The sequence below is a fragment of the Adiantum capillus-veneris genome, chromosome 26 (assembly GCF_014529385.1).
Source record: "Adiantum capillus-veneris isolate H3 chromosome 26, ASM1452938v2, whole genome shotgun sequence".
NCBI classification, from domain to species: Eukaryota; Viridiplantae; Streptophyta; class Polypodiopsida; order Polypodiales; family Pteridaceae; genus Adiantum; species Adiantum capillus-veneris.
The window spans coordinates 40,160,921-40,175,669 of NC_140956.1; the positions used below are offsets into that span (position 1 = coordinate 40,160,921).

At 43.8% G+C, this 14,749-nt stretch overlaps 1 protein-coding gene across 1 annotated transcript in view; it reads right to left on the reverse strand.

The window, feature by feature from the left end:
• LOC147423305 (NADH-cytochrome b5 reductase-like protein) overlaps nt 1-14,749 on the reverse strand; it is a 90,415-nt gene that overhangs the window by 21,757 nt on the left and 53,909 nt on the right. The window lies entirely within an intron of this gene.

The window sequence follows — 14,749 nt, forward strand, 5'->3', positions numbered from 1 at the left end:
ATTTTTCAAGAGTGTAGGTCATTTGTGGGCACCTTTTTCAACAATATTATGGTATTCTTCAAGAATGAGGCAGAGCATCGACAACACATGCTACAAGTTTTCAGGCACTAAGGCAACATCGGGTGGTGGTGAATGGAAAGAAGAGTGAGTTTTTCTTACCAGAGATCCACGTTTTGGGATACATCGTCTTTGCAGAGGGTGTCAAAATGGGTCCGGCGGCCAAAGTTGAGACCATCAAAGATTCATGAGGTTCGCAACTTTCTGGGTTTGTGTTCTTACTATCGGTAATTCATTCAAAAGTTTGCGAAGATTGCTTCTCCTCTACATGCTTTGACACAGAAAGAGGTTCCTTTCACCCGGATACCATCTGAGATTACGCCTTTAAGACTCTCAAGGAGAAGTTGACGATCGGTCCAGTATTGGTTTTGCCAGACTTACAAAAGCCATTTGAGGTATATATTGTGATGCCTGTGGCAGCAGTCTGAGAGAGGTCTTGATGCAAGCAGGTCATGTTGTACAATGTGAGAGCAGAATGTTTTCTAGACCAGAATGGGTTGCATAGATTTACGAGAAGGATCTATTATGCTGGCGACACTTTCTACTCGGAGCCGACTTAACTGTGTTCACCGTTCATCGAAGTTTTAGCTATTTCTTGTCTCAAAAACAACTTTCACACAAGCAAAAGCGGTAGGCAAAATTTTGTCACAATTTCACTTTCAGATTGTGCATGTTCATGGACAAAAGAATGTGGTGGCGGATGCACTGTCTCATAGGCCTCTAGTTTTGGCTATTTCAACAGTTCATTATCACAGCTTCGAGGATATGGTAGATCAATACGCACAGATCCGGATTTTGTAGACATCTTTAACCGATTGCAAGTGGGGAAGTAGTTACGGGCTATCCACTTGAGGAAGGCTATTTGATGCGGAAGAACTTGTTGTGTGTTATACAAGCACTGAGAAATAAGGCTTTGACAGAGTGACATTGTCCACCTTTTTTGGGCCACCTCGACATGGAGACCGGATTTTATTTTTGATCTTCTCAAGACTCAAAGTGGGCACGATGGCATCTGGACAGTCATCGACGGATTTAGCAAGCAGACTCACTTTATTCCAATCAAGAAGACGGTTAAGCCAGATCATTTGGCTAAACTGTTTGTCTCGCAGATATTTCTACTTCATGGCATGCCTCACTCTATAGTTTCAAATAGAGATCCCCATTTTACGAGTTGGTTTTGGAGGGCAATATGGGAGAATATTGGTACTCAGTTACAATTCTCGTCCTCTTTCCACCCACAGACTGACGGGCAATCGGAGATTGCGAATTCAGTGGTTCTGGACTTGCTGAAGTCTTACATCTCTCATCAGAAAGCTCAGTGGCTGAAGTTTTTGCCCTTGGTAGTGTTTGCCTACAACAACAGGATGCATACGTCTACGGGGAAGGCGCCATTTGAGATCATTAAGGGTGCTAAGAAGGTTCCACCTATTCTAAGCACCAAGGATAAGATTTTTGAAGCAGATCAGTATGTTCAGGATCTGGAGACTGCTTTTGCAAAGGTGCGTGAGGCTCTTGAGAAGTCTCAAGCAAGGCATAAGAAGGCTCTTGAGAAGTCTCAAGCGGCATCGACGTGACTTGCAGTTGAAAGAAGATTGGGTGCTTCTACGGTTTGAGAAGGCACGCCTACGGAAACGAAAGGGTAAGGAATGACTTTTCCAAAATTGAGTATGAGATACTATGGCCCTTTCCAGATTCATGAAAAGATAAATGATGTATCCTCCAGACTAAAGTTACCAAATACTTGGAACATTCACAATGCATTTCATGTGAGTTTGTTGAAACCTTTCAAAGGTGAGGCGTCAGTGGACAGGGAGCCTAAAGAGAAGCCTGAAGTGGAAGAGACAGAGGAGATTCTCGTTCTAGAACACATACTGGCTCACAAGGAAAGAAAAGTGAAAGGTAAGCTGATACGCCGGTATTTAGTCAAGTTCACAAACTATCCGACATTGGATGAGAAATAGATGGAGGAGCAGGAACTAGCAAATACTCCTCAGATTTTAGAGCTTTATGTTGAGGCTTTCGGTCTAGCTTCGACTATTCCAAGAGTTATCGATGATCAGCGGGTTGAATCTGGTGCAGTGCGGATTACACAAGAGGGGAGTTACTCCGCTCATTTGTCACACATTACCCAGATGGATTAAAGTCACTAATTTCTCTTGAGATTTCAGGGGGTACTAATGGGCTGACAGTATTCTACTGTGTGACTTTAAGAAAATAAGTACTTGGAAATGGGAATTCCTTAAATGAATTTTATATATATGCTCTCTCATGTTTGTGATGTTGAGTGCATGATTGAGAGACGAAACGATTGCAACATTTTGGTCTTGTTCACCTGAGAGGTGATGTGGATATGATGGGAACAAGAATTAGTCAATCCCCACATCTACTAGAGATCGGTGAGATATGGATGTGATTGCTAAATACGTTGTCAGGAGTTTTTTGGAGCAAGGGATTGCGCATATGTACATACACATGCATGGTGCATCGAATAAAGGATTGCCCATTTTCCTTAGCCAGGTGGTTATGTGGGGCCCACATGTGTACAGGTAGGACACCATGTACATAGTGCATCGATTTTCACTATTACCAGTACCAGTGTGTTTTTTCTACAATAAGGAGGAGTTGGTAGCGCGTAAAAATTCTCGAGGAAGCTATCCGCGGGCTGACGACATGAGGTAAGCAGGTGCGTAAGATGGCATCTAGTGGCGTCAGGAGGTCGAATGGGGTCAGTACTTGCACGTGGATAAGTACGAACACGACATGGATGTTTTCTTGTGATAATTATGCAGAGAGGTCATCATGAAGACCATATTTTGGGGCCACTTCACGTGGTGGCGGGATGCATTATTGAAAAAAGTCGAGTGCCAGGTGTGCGGATGATGCCAAAAGGTGACAACTATGCACTGCGAGGTCAGTGTTTGGCCTGTTCGGGGTCCGTTTGAGGTCATCTAAAAGGCCAAGGGTGCCCAAGTAATAAAGCTAAGTGTGGGAACTGAAAAAATTGAGAGAAGACCAGAAAAAACGTGGAGAAGAGAGGAGGAACAGCCGCAGGTGTGTTTTTGGAGTTTTTGGAGCCTGTTTTGGCCGTAAACTGCTCATTCGAGGTCGGATTTGAGCACTTTGACATTGTAGACTGGGGTTTTGGGCCATTCCGGACGCGATGGCGCTGTCCATTTTGCCAAATTCCTCACTCTTTTCTTGCTGTTTTTCTGTGTAAGTTTCTCCTATGAGCGAAGTTTCTGCTCTAGTTTGTGATTGTATCTGGCTTATTTTACCCATATTGTGTGAGCTATTTGCCTCATTGGTGTTGGCCCAAGCTCAATTGTATCTAAACATCAGAAATTCTCCTCTTTTGAGCTGAGTTTTTTGGGTGTGTGTGTGTGTGTGTGTGTGTGTGTGTGTGGAGTGGGCCAGTGGATAGTTTCTCTCCTCACTCCAGAGGTGTGTTCCCTGTCTCGGCCAGGTGTGTTGTGTAAGCCGAGTGGTGCCCCATAGTGTGTGTGTGTATCATTCCAAGAGTGTGTGTCGGATCGTTATAGAGGCGCTGTGTGTGTTTTCATCCCGCTCACATTCTTTTGGCGTCCCCACTGAGGATCTTCTTTGAGTACCTTCTGCTTCGAGCTTCAAGCTTCGAGATTCGGGGCTACAAGTTACATGTTACAGGTTACAGAGACAGGTACAGGTACAGGTACAGGTACAGGTGATTCACACAGGTAGAGGTAGCTGGAGTACAGTGATATACTAGCAGTGGTGTCACTTGCAACTGTTGTGGATATGCTTCATTTGGCGCCTGTTTGAGCGCATTGTCTGTTGGATTGTACGTTACTTGTGGAAACTGCCATTGTACGCCTTTGTGGAGCCATATTTGGTTTTATTTGGCAGTCCCAGCCATTTCTGAGACTTGGTCTGGAAGATAGTCATTTCTGAGACTACACTATACGCGATTTGCATTAGCCTTCGTGTGAGGGTCGATAGCGTGAGGTTTTATTGAGCTGGGGGATTCTCAAATGTGGAGATCCTTTCGGTGATACAGGTAACTGGAGCACCCTTTTCGTGACCTCGCCATAGGCTATGTACTAGCGATTCCTATTTGACGCTCGGGTTCTATTGTTGACAGTTTATGCATACATATACAGTCTATATTTTGGGTTCACAGTGCTCTACTTCTGGGGAAACTCTGTCAATATTTTTCCAAGTTATGATGGCTGGTTTTTGGTCTTTTGAGCCATTTATGCTATTATGCTGCTGAAATTTTGGCAAATCAGAGGATAAGACAGGTGTGCTCTCTTGGGAGCTTCATGGTTGGCTTTAATGGATGATCAAATGGCCCTCAATTCACTCCTTTTCATTTAACTCAGAGAATCGAGATAAGTGTTCATGTGTCCAGGAAGATTTTTTTCCAGCAGCGCATAGTCTTTATGTTCGGGCCAAGAAGATTACGAGAGATCCTGGAATGTCCTTTGCCTGTTGTAATTCCGATGATCAACTATGAAAACTCATTTGATGTGCATGTGTTTGTCCTTATCTAAAGCTGAGCTCCATTGAAGTTTCTGGGGATTGGGTAGTCAAAAGTCTTGGGTTCTTGCACGTGTGTTCGAAGGGATTCTCAAAGCATTGTAACTTGGGTAACCATGGCTTTCTCTTATCCGGAATTTCATGGAAGAAGTGGTGAAGATGCGGAAGACTTTCTGGAGCAAGTCGAGGTGGCATGCATAAGCAACAATATGTGTGATGAGGAGAATATTTTGAAGCTATTTGGATTCCTTTTCAAAGATGAGGCCCATGTTTGGTTTATGGATTTGGAAGGTAAAGAAGCAGTGGCTTCTTCTTATGGTTTGAGTCTTGACAAGTTTATAGAAGCTTTTTTAGAGCGTTTCCAGGTTTTTGAAGATGCAAATGCAGTATGGAATGAACTCAATGCTCTTAAGCAAGGTTCTTGTCAAGGTGTTGATGCCTATGTACAAGGTTTTACAGATTTATGGACTCGTTGGCGTGTTGCTCTTAAGGATGAGATCCCCCCTTATTCATTGAAGAAAAGTTTTTTTGTTGATGGTTTGTCACCTTGGTTGCGGTTCAAGGTTGAGTTGAAGACGCCCGAGTCTTTTGAAGATGCAATATGCATTGCAAAGCACAAGGAATGGAACTTTAAGCGTCTTGAGGAACATGGTATCAGTACAGGTATGCATGTGCAAGATGGATTTGACATGGAAGATGAAGTTAAGCCTAAGCAGGTGAAAAGTAGCCTATCCTATGATGTTTCTCGTTTCTTCCCAAGGTCTATTGTGAAGCGTAAAGAGGTCTTGCAGGTTGACAGGTTTATGGAAGAGCTTAAAGAGGTGAGTAATGCTTTGGATACAGGATTGAAAAGTCTTGAAAAGGATGCATTGGCTACTTGTGTACCTTGTGATTCTGGGTGTGAGTGTGAGGTTGAGGTTATTGATGATGAGCACGTATCTTTGGATACTAGTTCCTTGGAAATTAGGGAAGAGGGCAAGGTTGAGAGCCATTTTGTGGATTTGTTGGATGTGGAGCCTTTTTTGAAGCCATATTTTGATGTATGTGCAATGATTGAACCAATTTGTGAGCATGATTGTGGTTTAGAGCAGGGATCTGTATTCTTGGAGACTGATGAACCCATGCTAGAAGCTATGGATAGTGGTGATAGCCATGATTATGATGTGGATGAAGTTATGTGTGATGATGAGTATGCTTATGATGATGAGAAGGGGTTTGGCATATATGAGTCCAATCTCAGCTATGTGGATGCCTATGCTAGGGATATGTGTGCTGCGGGGATACTTTTGTGCTTTGGATATCAACAACTTTACCTTCACACAATGCTTTTAGCTACTTGGGTGCATGATTTGCAGGTTGTTTCTATGGCTGGTGAAGCCAAGATGCCAGGTGATGAGTCACTTAAGTTGTCTGTATCGGTTGGGTTGAATGTGGCATGCAATATTTATGCTTTTGGAACTCCAGACAGGGCGGATGTGTTAGTTGGATATGCCTATGGTGCATTTTGGTTGATTGTTGACAAATGTAGGTGTGGTGTTATGATGCTTCTTGTGAATCAGGCAATATGCCTTTGGCCTTTTTATCCAGGTGGAATGAGCATCTACTAGTGCTGCTGCTGAGCATGAATGCTCTAGCAGGCTAGGGGGTGGGCAAATTATGTCAGGAGTTTTTTGGAGCAAGGGATTGCGCATATGTACATACACATGCATGGTGCATCGAATAAAGGATTGCCCATTTTCCTTAGCCAGGTGGTTATGTGGGGCCCACATGTGTACAGGTAGGACACCATGTACATAGTGCATCGATTTTCACTATTACCAGTACCAGTGTGTTTTTTCTACAATAAGGAGGAGTTGGTAGCGCGTAAAAATTCTCGAGGAAGCTATCCGCGGGCTGACGACATGAGGTAAGCAGGTGCGTAAGATGGCATCTAGTGGCGTCAGGAGGTCGAATGGGGTCAGTACTTGCACGTGGATAAGTACGAACACGACATGGATGTTTTCTTGTGATAATTATGCAGAGAGGTCATCATGAAGACCATATTTTGGGGCCACTTCACGTGGTGGCGGGATGCATTATTGAAAAAAGTCGAGTGCCAGGTGTGCGGATGATGCAAAAAGGTGACAACTATGCACTGCGAGGTCAGTTTTTGGCCTGTTCGGGGTCCGTTTGAGGTCATCTAAAAGGCCAAGGGTGCCCAAGTAATAAATCTAAGTGTGGGAACTGAAAAAACTGAGAGAAGACCAGAAAAAACGTGGAGAAGAGAGGAGGAACAGCCGCAGGTGTGTTTTTGGGGTTTTTGGAGCCTGTTTTGGCCGTAAACTGCTCATCCGAGGTCGGATTTGAGCACTTTGACATTGTAGACTGGGGTTTTGGGCCGTTCCGGACGCGATGGCGCTGTCCATTTTGCCAAATTCCTCACTCTTTTCCTGCTGTTTTTCTGTGTAAGTTTCTCCTATGAGCGAAGTTTCTGCTCTAGTTTGTGATTGTATCTGGCTTATTTTACCCATATTGTGTGAGCTATTTGCCCCATTGGTGTTGGCCCAAGCTCAATTGTATCTAAACATCAGAAATTCTCCTCTTTTGAGCTGAGTTTTTTGGGTGTGTGTGTGTGTGTGTGTGTGTGTGTGGAGTGGGCAAGTGGATAGTCTCTCTCCTCACTCCAGAGGTGTGTTCCCTGTCTCGGCCAGGTGTGTTGTGTAAGCCGAGTGGTGCCCCATAGTGTGTGTGTGTGTGTGTATCATTCCAAGAGTGTGTGTCGGATCGTTATAGAGGCGCTGTGTGTGTTTTCATCCCGCTCACAACGTTACAATGATATGATTCTCATCAAAGATCTCAACAAGGATAGTGATGTGAATGTCCAGTGATTGTCGTCTTCGTGCAAGTACTGGATATGTGTTGTCTAGTGCGTCGTTACTTAAAGTCAATGTCTATTGAACTAGTTGTTGGCTTATGTCTGTTTTGCAGGCGTAATCGAGGGCGATTACATTTCTTTCAAGAGGGGGGTATGTCAGAAAGTGATGATGTGGCATGATTTAAAGGACAGACTCTGGACAAAAAGCGGTCAAACCCCCGCTAAAAGATGTTGAAGAAGTTGTAACAACTTGCAGAACCAATCCGAGAGGCCAAAAATGAAAAGACACCAGTTTTTATAAGTTGTACCAATTTATGGGGCCTATCCGATGGGGCCCAAAGGGACTAAAGGCTAAAAAGACAGGCGTAAAGGGCTGATGACGTAGCAATTGTACGGACCCACAAATTGTGTTGTTGACGTGGCTCACCGTACGGATTTCTACGATTTACATTGTTGACATGGCACCTATACGGAATTCCGCAATTTGCGGTCACCTAGCTTTTGGGATCCAGATGCTTTTAGACTTGAAGCTTTTCATGTACACAACTTTTGGAAGGTCCATGGTCTATAAATAAAGTGGCAAGGCCTCAGTCTCAGGCAGATAAGCTTGGGAGCACTGCTGAGACGAGGCACCTCGAACATTATACTTTGTAAAGCATTACTAATTAAGAAATACCGAAAGGGGCGCCGGTCTTTGGGGCCAACCTCTCTGGGTGAGAAACTTCACCGTGCCGTGTTGTCTCTCTCTCTCTCAGTTTTGTTTAGTCCTTTCAGTTTTCTCACGGGTTGTGGTAGATTCCCGACCTGGGAGTACCCAAGTTTGTTACAACAAATCGGTTTGTTACAATAAATCCTTTCCCATGTGATTTGCCCTCCTCAATAATAGCTTTGAGTATAATATATGGTCCAGAGTAGAAAATCCCCTCCTGAAACCCGCTTGTATGCCCTCTCTCTCTACCCGTCTACTCAATTGCTGCTCAAAAATGGATGCATACAACCTAGCCAATGTGTGCCCAATCATGATACTGCCATGGTTCCCAAGTTCGATAGAATCTCCTACCTTGAAGATAGGTGCAATAATGGATATACTCCAAGTATCAGGGAGACCCTCTCACATGGCTCAATTGAACATCATTGCTAAAAACTTGCAAGCATATCTCTGGCATGTATAAGGTGCTCTGCCACCAGGCCATCATGATCATATGCCCTCCCAATCCTCATTCTGTCAATAGATTTCTTACCATCTCGGAAGTAAAGAAAGTGCATGTTTGTGGGCATCACTATGGAGGATCTGGTAAAAAGGTGGCTGTCCCAAGACTGTGTAGAGAGATGCTACATACTCACCTCACGTCTCAATGGAGGTAATGGTTGGGGGTGGGAAGTGCTCATGAAAAGTCTCCATGTCTCACCTGAGTCGTGACTCCAATTGCTTTGGGGCATACTCCCAGACCGTCGTCTATGCTCTGGTTGTGTGTGGGCATGCCTCTGTTGCTGCATCGTGCAATGTCTCTATCATTATCTGGGTGAGCTCCTCTAGTGGCCGTCTTCGCTCCTCTGTACACAATCATCTGCAAATCCTATCTGTGTAACAGTGTCGGTCTCCGGAGTGAAGGTGTAGCAAGTAGGTGCAAATACTCATGCTACCTGAGCTATATCCAACTGAAAAGAAAGAGTAAGTGTGAGGAGCGCATGGTCCACTGCAATACAAATAGGCCTAGGGCGTCCTGAATAGAAGGTATAACGCTGGGCTAAGTCATGGTGCAGTCAAGTGTGTTGGCCCCATGTCTATGCGGAAAACAAGTGAAACCATTCGTTGCTAGGAATCTCTGTAGGCCATGAAGTATGGCCAACCCATATGTAGTCCCCATATTTGTCAAGTATCTCCCATATTCTGTGTGTTCCTCATCTTGGGAACATCAAGCCAAAGTCCCATGTCCCCGACATCTAGCTCTCTCAACATTTCGTTTGCAGTGTCATAGAATAGTGTTTAGGAGTGGCCCGTCTTTGCATTGAAGTCCCCAGAAGGATGAGATCTCCTTCCCTGAAGAATTCCCATATGTCATCATTTAAAACCGAGGAAGGGGACTGCCCTCTAGACGTCGCATAGACTGAAGTGCTGGGAGAAAAATAGCATTTAGCAATATATAGGTACATGCCCATCTCTACCCTAAATCTGACCCAGATGTATCTAGCCAGCTCATCTCGGTGACATGAACAATGTGAAAGAGTCGTTGTAGCTCCTCCTTGAACAAAATTGTCACCCCTACAACCCCCGAAACCCCCCACCCTCGACCTCTGTGCTCAAATCTAGTTCTTGTTCTGCATGTTGTTTTCCATATGTAACCAGTCACGTGTGACAGAAGCTCTCCCTGTGCCTGGTGTGTCTCTGCGTAGAAGACTATGTCTCTTCCTAGTAAAGCTGTCCTCAAATGCCCCTACATGACCCTTTACATTTCCAAGCTACTATTCATTGTGTCCCATAGGTCTCACACCATCATGTGGAGTGTCGCTCCATTATCACCACCCTCCCATATCTATAAAAAGCAATCTTCCCTTTTTTTCCTAGCCGATCTAATATCTAGCATTACCTACTTCATATGGGCAATTTGCAAGAGTGTGAGGTCATCTCCAAGAAAAAAATCCATCTTCTTAAGAGTGGGTCTTTTCTTCTTCCATGGAGGAAAATCAAAGGATAAGTGCTCTTTCCTTTAAAGTTTCCCCCTTGCTTTCACTTTTCTAGTTACCCTCTCTCCAAGCCCTCATATGCAATGGCTCAATAACCCCCATCATAAACATGAGCTCTTTTACCTCTTCGCCAACATTATCTTGGTCTTTGAGGCCAAAAATCCTCACATGTAAGGCATGCATATGCCTCCTTCGCTCCTCTGCTAGTGTTAAGTTATTGATGGTGGGTGTGGGGGCTGGAGAGAGAGAGAGAGAGAGAGAGAGAGAGAGAGAGATGAATGAAATGAAATGTTATAGTAAACCTCTTCTAAAGGCCAAAATGACCTATGAGACCAAACTGATACAATCCTTGTGGATCTAATCCAATGTCTGGGTACAAAAATAAAATGAAGTAAAGTGAAAGACTAAAGACTAAAATGAAAAAACTAAAAGAGAGAGAAGAAGAAGAAGAAGAAGAGAATTTTATCGTCACAAGAGACTATCCCGAGAGAGAGAGAGAGAGAGAGAGAGAGAGAGAGAGAGAGAGAGAGAGAGAGAGATGAAATGATATATTAACGACCTCAAAAGGCCAAAATGACCTATGAGACCAATTTGTTACAGCCTGGTAAATCTGATACCATGTCTGGGGGACAAAACAGAGATACTGAAATGAATCTAGAAGTGCTACTACCTAGAACTGTGGGGTATGTGTGATCACTGATACAATGGGTGCCCAATACAAGAGGGTGATAAAATGGGTGATGAATCCATTCTTATCTGTACTCTGGATGTCGAGATAATATTGCTCGAATCGTCTGTTGCAATCTCCATTGATGCTATGAAGCTCCTCTTCTCAATCATGGGTGTCTCGATCTCCCTAGCTCCAACAGTCAATGAGAGTACCGTAGATATGAGTATGAGCTGAGCTTTGCAATGGTGGCTGCTCTCTATCTGTCTAGTGTCCGGTGTGAAGAAATCAGTAATCTGTCTAAGGGATTGTCTCTCTCCAGATCTCCTCAACGAACTAGCTCTGTGTCTATGTAACTCAAGCAGATACGGTCCAAGACATCTTTGGTCCTGATAGTTCGTGACTCTGGAGAGAGAGGTTGGATGAGGCAGAGCAACCCCTAGATAGATCTCCTGAAAAGAGGTTGCCAGATCAAGATCGAATGTTTCAAAGCAGCTGGACAGACAGATAGAGCATGAGAATCAGCAGTCGGATGTCCCAAACCGTTAGAATCCTTGATTAAAGGTCATCAAGGTTCTTTGCAATTCTTCAACATTACTTCTTTTGCATTTTTTTGCAACAATTTCATCCTCAACTTGTGTATTTTCTTCTATTTCCATCTTCTTTGCAGAAGCTATCTCCTCTACATGAGCTATCTTCTATTTCCATCTCTTTTGTATCAGCTGTCTTGTCAAGATTTCCTATCAAGGCCATAGTCAGATTGCTTTCCTCCATCTCTACTTTTCTACAGTCTTTTCTGGGGCAATCTTTTCCTTTGCACTCTGAATTTCCAATTCTCCTGGTATGTGTTCCTCTATTTCTCCTTGACTTGCATAATTAGAGAAATTAAATAGGTTGTCAGTATCACAGGAGTGTCAAACTCCTTGGTCTTGTGGAATGCACCTTCCTCCTTGTCCTCTATGCTTTCTTGCACTTCAAGATCAGCAAGAGGTGCCCCAAGATTCAACAGACTTTGGACACTTGAATCGCAGGTGCTTTTGATTTCCCTACACTGCAAGAAGCGGAGAGAGCTTTTGGCAAATTTTTGTAGGCTTCCTACAGCCAGATAGAGCTTCTTCACCTGTGGTTGTATTGGTATTTTTCCCCATGGTCTCATTGTATATCTTTCAGGGTTTTTCCCATATTTCTTGTACATGGACGTTTGGTTGATTTTATGTAATGCGAAGGTCACAAGCCACACTTTTTAAATCTCAAATTTTTCCATATTTCTTGTATACGGTGCAATGGCATATGTAGTGTAATTCTGTCTCCGGCTCCATTTCGCATAACTTGCAAATTCTGCTCTCAGGTGGGATTCCCCTAAATCTGCCAAATTCAATTTCCAGCTGGTGTGAGGATGTACGAATCTGACCAATAGCACATCTCAAACCATGAGACAGGTGGGTATCCATGTAGCTCGGGCGAATCACAAATCCATCTTCAGATAGCTGTAGGAAGTTTTCTTTGTAGTCGGCCATCTTCGTGCCCAATTCTTGTGTAGGGTCTACCCATGTCCTCTTAGTATCCAACTGTATAAGATCCTGACGGATGATTTTATTAATCTCCGTTCGTGTAATTGCCAGTGATGGAGCCTCAAGAGAGTATTGGAAGGGGGGTAATCTTTCCATACTGAACCCGTGTCTCTAAAACCACGAGGACAATTGCACATACCAGCATGATGTATCCCCTTTCATTGCTAATTGTCGAGAGGATTCGAGGGCCAGTCTAGTATATCGGCAATTATTTTTATCCCACAAACCATGTATAAAGGACACTGATCTGGTAAGAGCTTCAATTTCTATCGGAGGGGCAGCTAGTTCCGCTTGGGTAATCGCGTGTGGTACGGAGGCCTTGGCTCTAATCATTCGGGAAATCATAGATACCAAAGGTCTCTCCATTGACTTCTAATTATCCTGATCCACAGATGGTCCCTAAATCTGGACCCCATAAAGCATAGCCGAAGCCACCATAGTATCAAAGAGCCAAAGTTTTGTTCGTGGTTCCTGAAACTGCACTTGTGAACACATCCTCTCCAACCCTCCCAAGGCCGCAGAGGCTCTAGACAATCTAGCATCCGCTGCTTTCTTAAGAGTAAACTTCGGTCCTGCAAATACCACACCAAGGTATGTGTATGCATCTGTGTACTCCACTGTATCCTGGCCATATGCAAATGTAGGTGCCGCTCTCCTAACCCACTGCGGTGTGGTGTTAAACACCATAACTTTGGTTTTACCCAAGTTTACCGATAGTCCACTGTCCTCCGCGAATTTATGTAATGCATCTAGCTGCCTCTGCATTCCATCTGGTGATTCTGCTATCAATACAATATCATCTGTATACAACGTAATCTGATACCTCATCTATGTACATACCAAATAAAGTAGGGGACAGTGGGCATCCCTGCTTTACTCCAACGGTGGAATGAACAATGTCGGAATCCCCTTCTGGAGTACGTACATAACCAGTTACTGACCCGTATAAGGCCATGATCCCCCAAATAATCTCTTTGGGGACCCCTAACTCTTGCATCCTGCGCATCAATCTGGCCCTTGGTACTGTATCAAAAGCTTTCCGAAAATCCACAAAGCAACAATACATCCTTCTCCCGCTTGCTCTTCCTTCCTCAATAATGGCTCTGAGCGTAAGAATATGATCTAAAGTGGAATAACCCCTCCTGAATCCAACTTGTCCTGTTGCCCTTATGCCCTCATTCTCTACTCATTTACTCAATTTTTGTTCAAGAATGGATGCGTACAGTCGGGTCAATGTGTGACCTACCATAATGGTACAGTAGTTCCCGGGTATCATAGGATCCCCTGACTTGAAAATAGATACGATAGTAGATAATTTCCAAGATTCAGGTAATCCTTGACACATGACCCGATTAAACAGACGAGCAAGGACTTCTGAAAGTAGATCCCTGGCATGGATCAGATGTTCTGCTACTAAACCATCATGATCATATGCTCTTCTTGTCTTCATCCAGAAAGAGAGAGAGAGAGGGAGAGAGACCTATGTGCTCGTGGCACTTATTTCTTGCTGGTTTCATTTCTGTTTTCAACATAGGTGATTTTCCTTCGTTTGTTTTATTTCTGCTTGTTCTATTTGTTTGCATTCCTTGTTTGTGTATATTACCTGTTTTTTTGTTGTGGGTGGTTTGCCTCTGCATGGTGTGGTCTGCTTGGTTGCCTGCTACTTCTTTTCCCGTTCCCATGGTTTGGTGGGTGTGGACTATGTGGATGGGGTGGTAGTCCTCAACATCACACTCTCCATCAATATTGCACATTATCATGCAGGTTAATGATCTTTTGGCTTGTCCTACTTCCTTGGAGGTTTTGCAAGCTTTTGTGATGCCTCTCTTTGACAGCGATTACTTTGGGTTTCAAAATTTGTGGTATGGGCCAACTTCTTGGTGTGAATGGTGGTCCAACTTGATTGTATCCTAGTGGTGTGTGCCATAGTTAGTTGGGGAAAATAAATAGTTGTATTGCTTGGGGCTTTTTTATTGGGGTTCGAGGAAGTCTTGGTTAGATTTATGCAACCCTTTCATGATGTCATTAGCCTCGAATTTGTGATCTCTGGAGATCTTGAGGGTTTGTTCACCATCGGTTGCATCTTGTAATGCGGCATTATGCTTTCTTGTAATTGGCAAACTCTGCCTTTCTTAGTATTCTGTGATATCAGAAGGCTACAAGCACCCCCACACCCCCCCCCCTTTTGTAGAACGTGACAAACTGAATAACTAATTACATAAGGTCAAGCAATATTTTTCTTCCTAATTAAAACTTTTCATAGAATACCAGTAGCTTTCCCCAAGCTCTTCAAAATAACTCTACAGCTCTTGGACAACATTCTTTTATACTCCGCTCTCTCTCTCTCTCTCTCTCCCCCCCCCCCAACCCACCAAAAAATAAAAGCACCATCACTGGCAA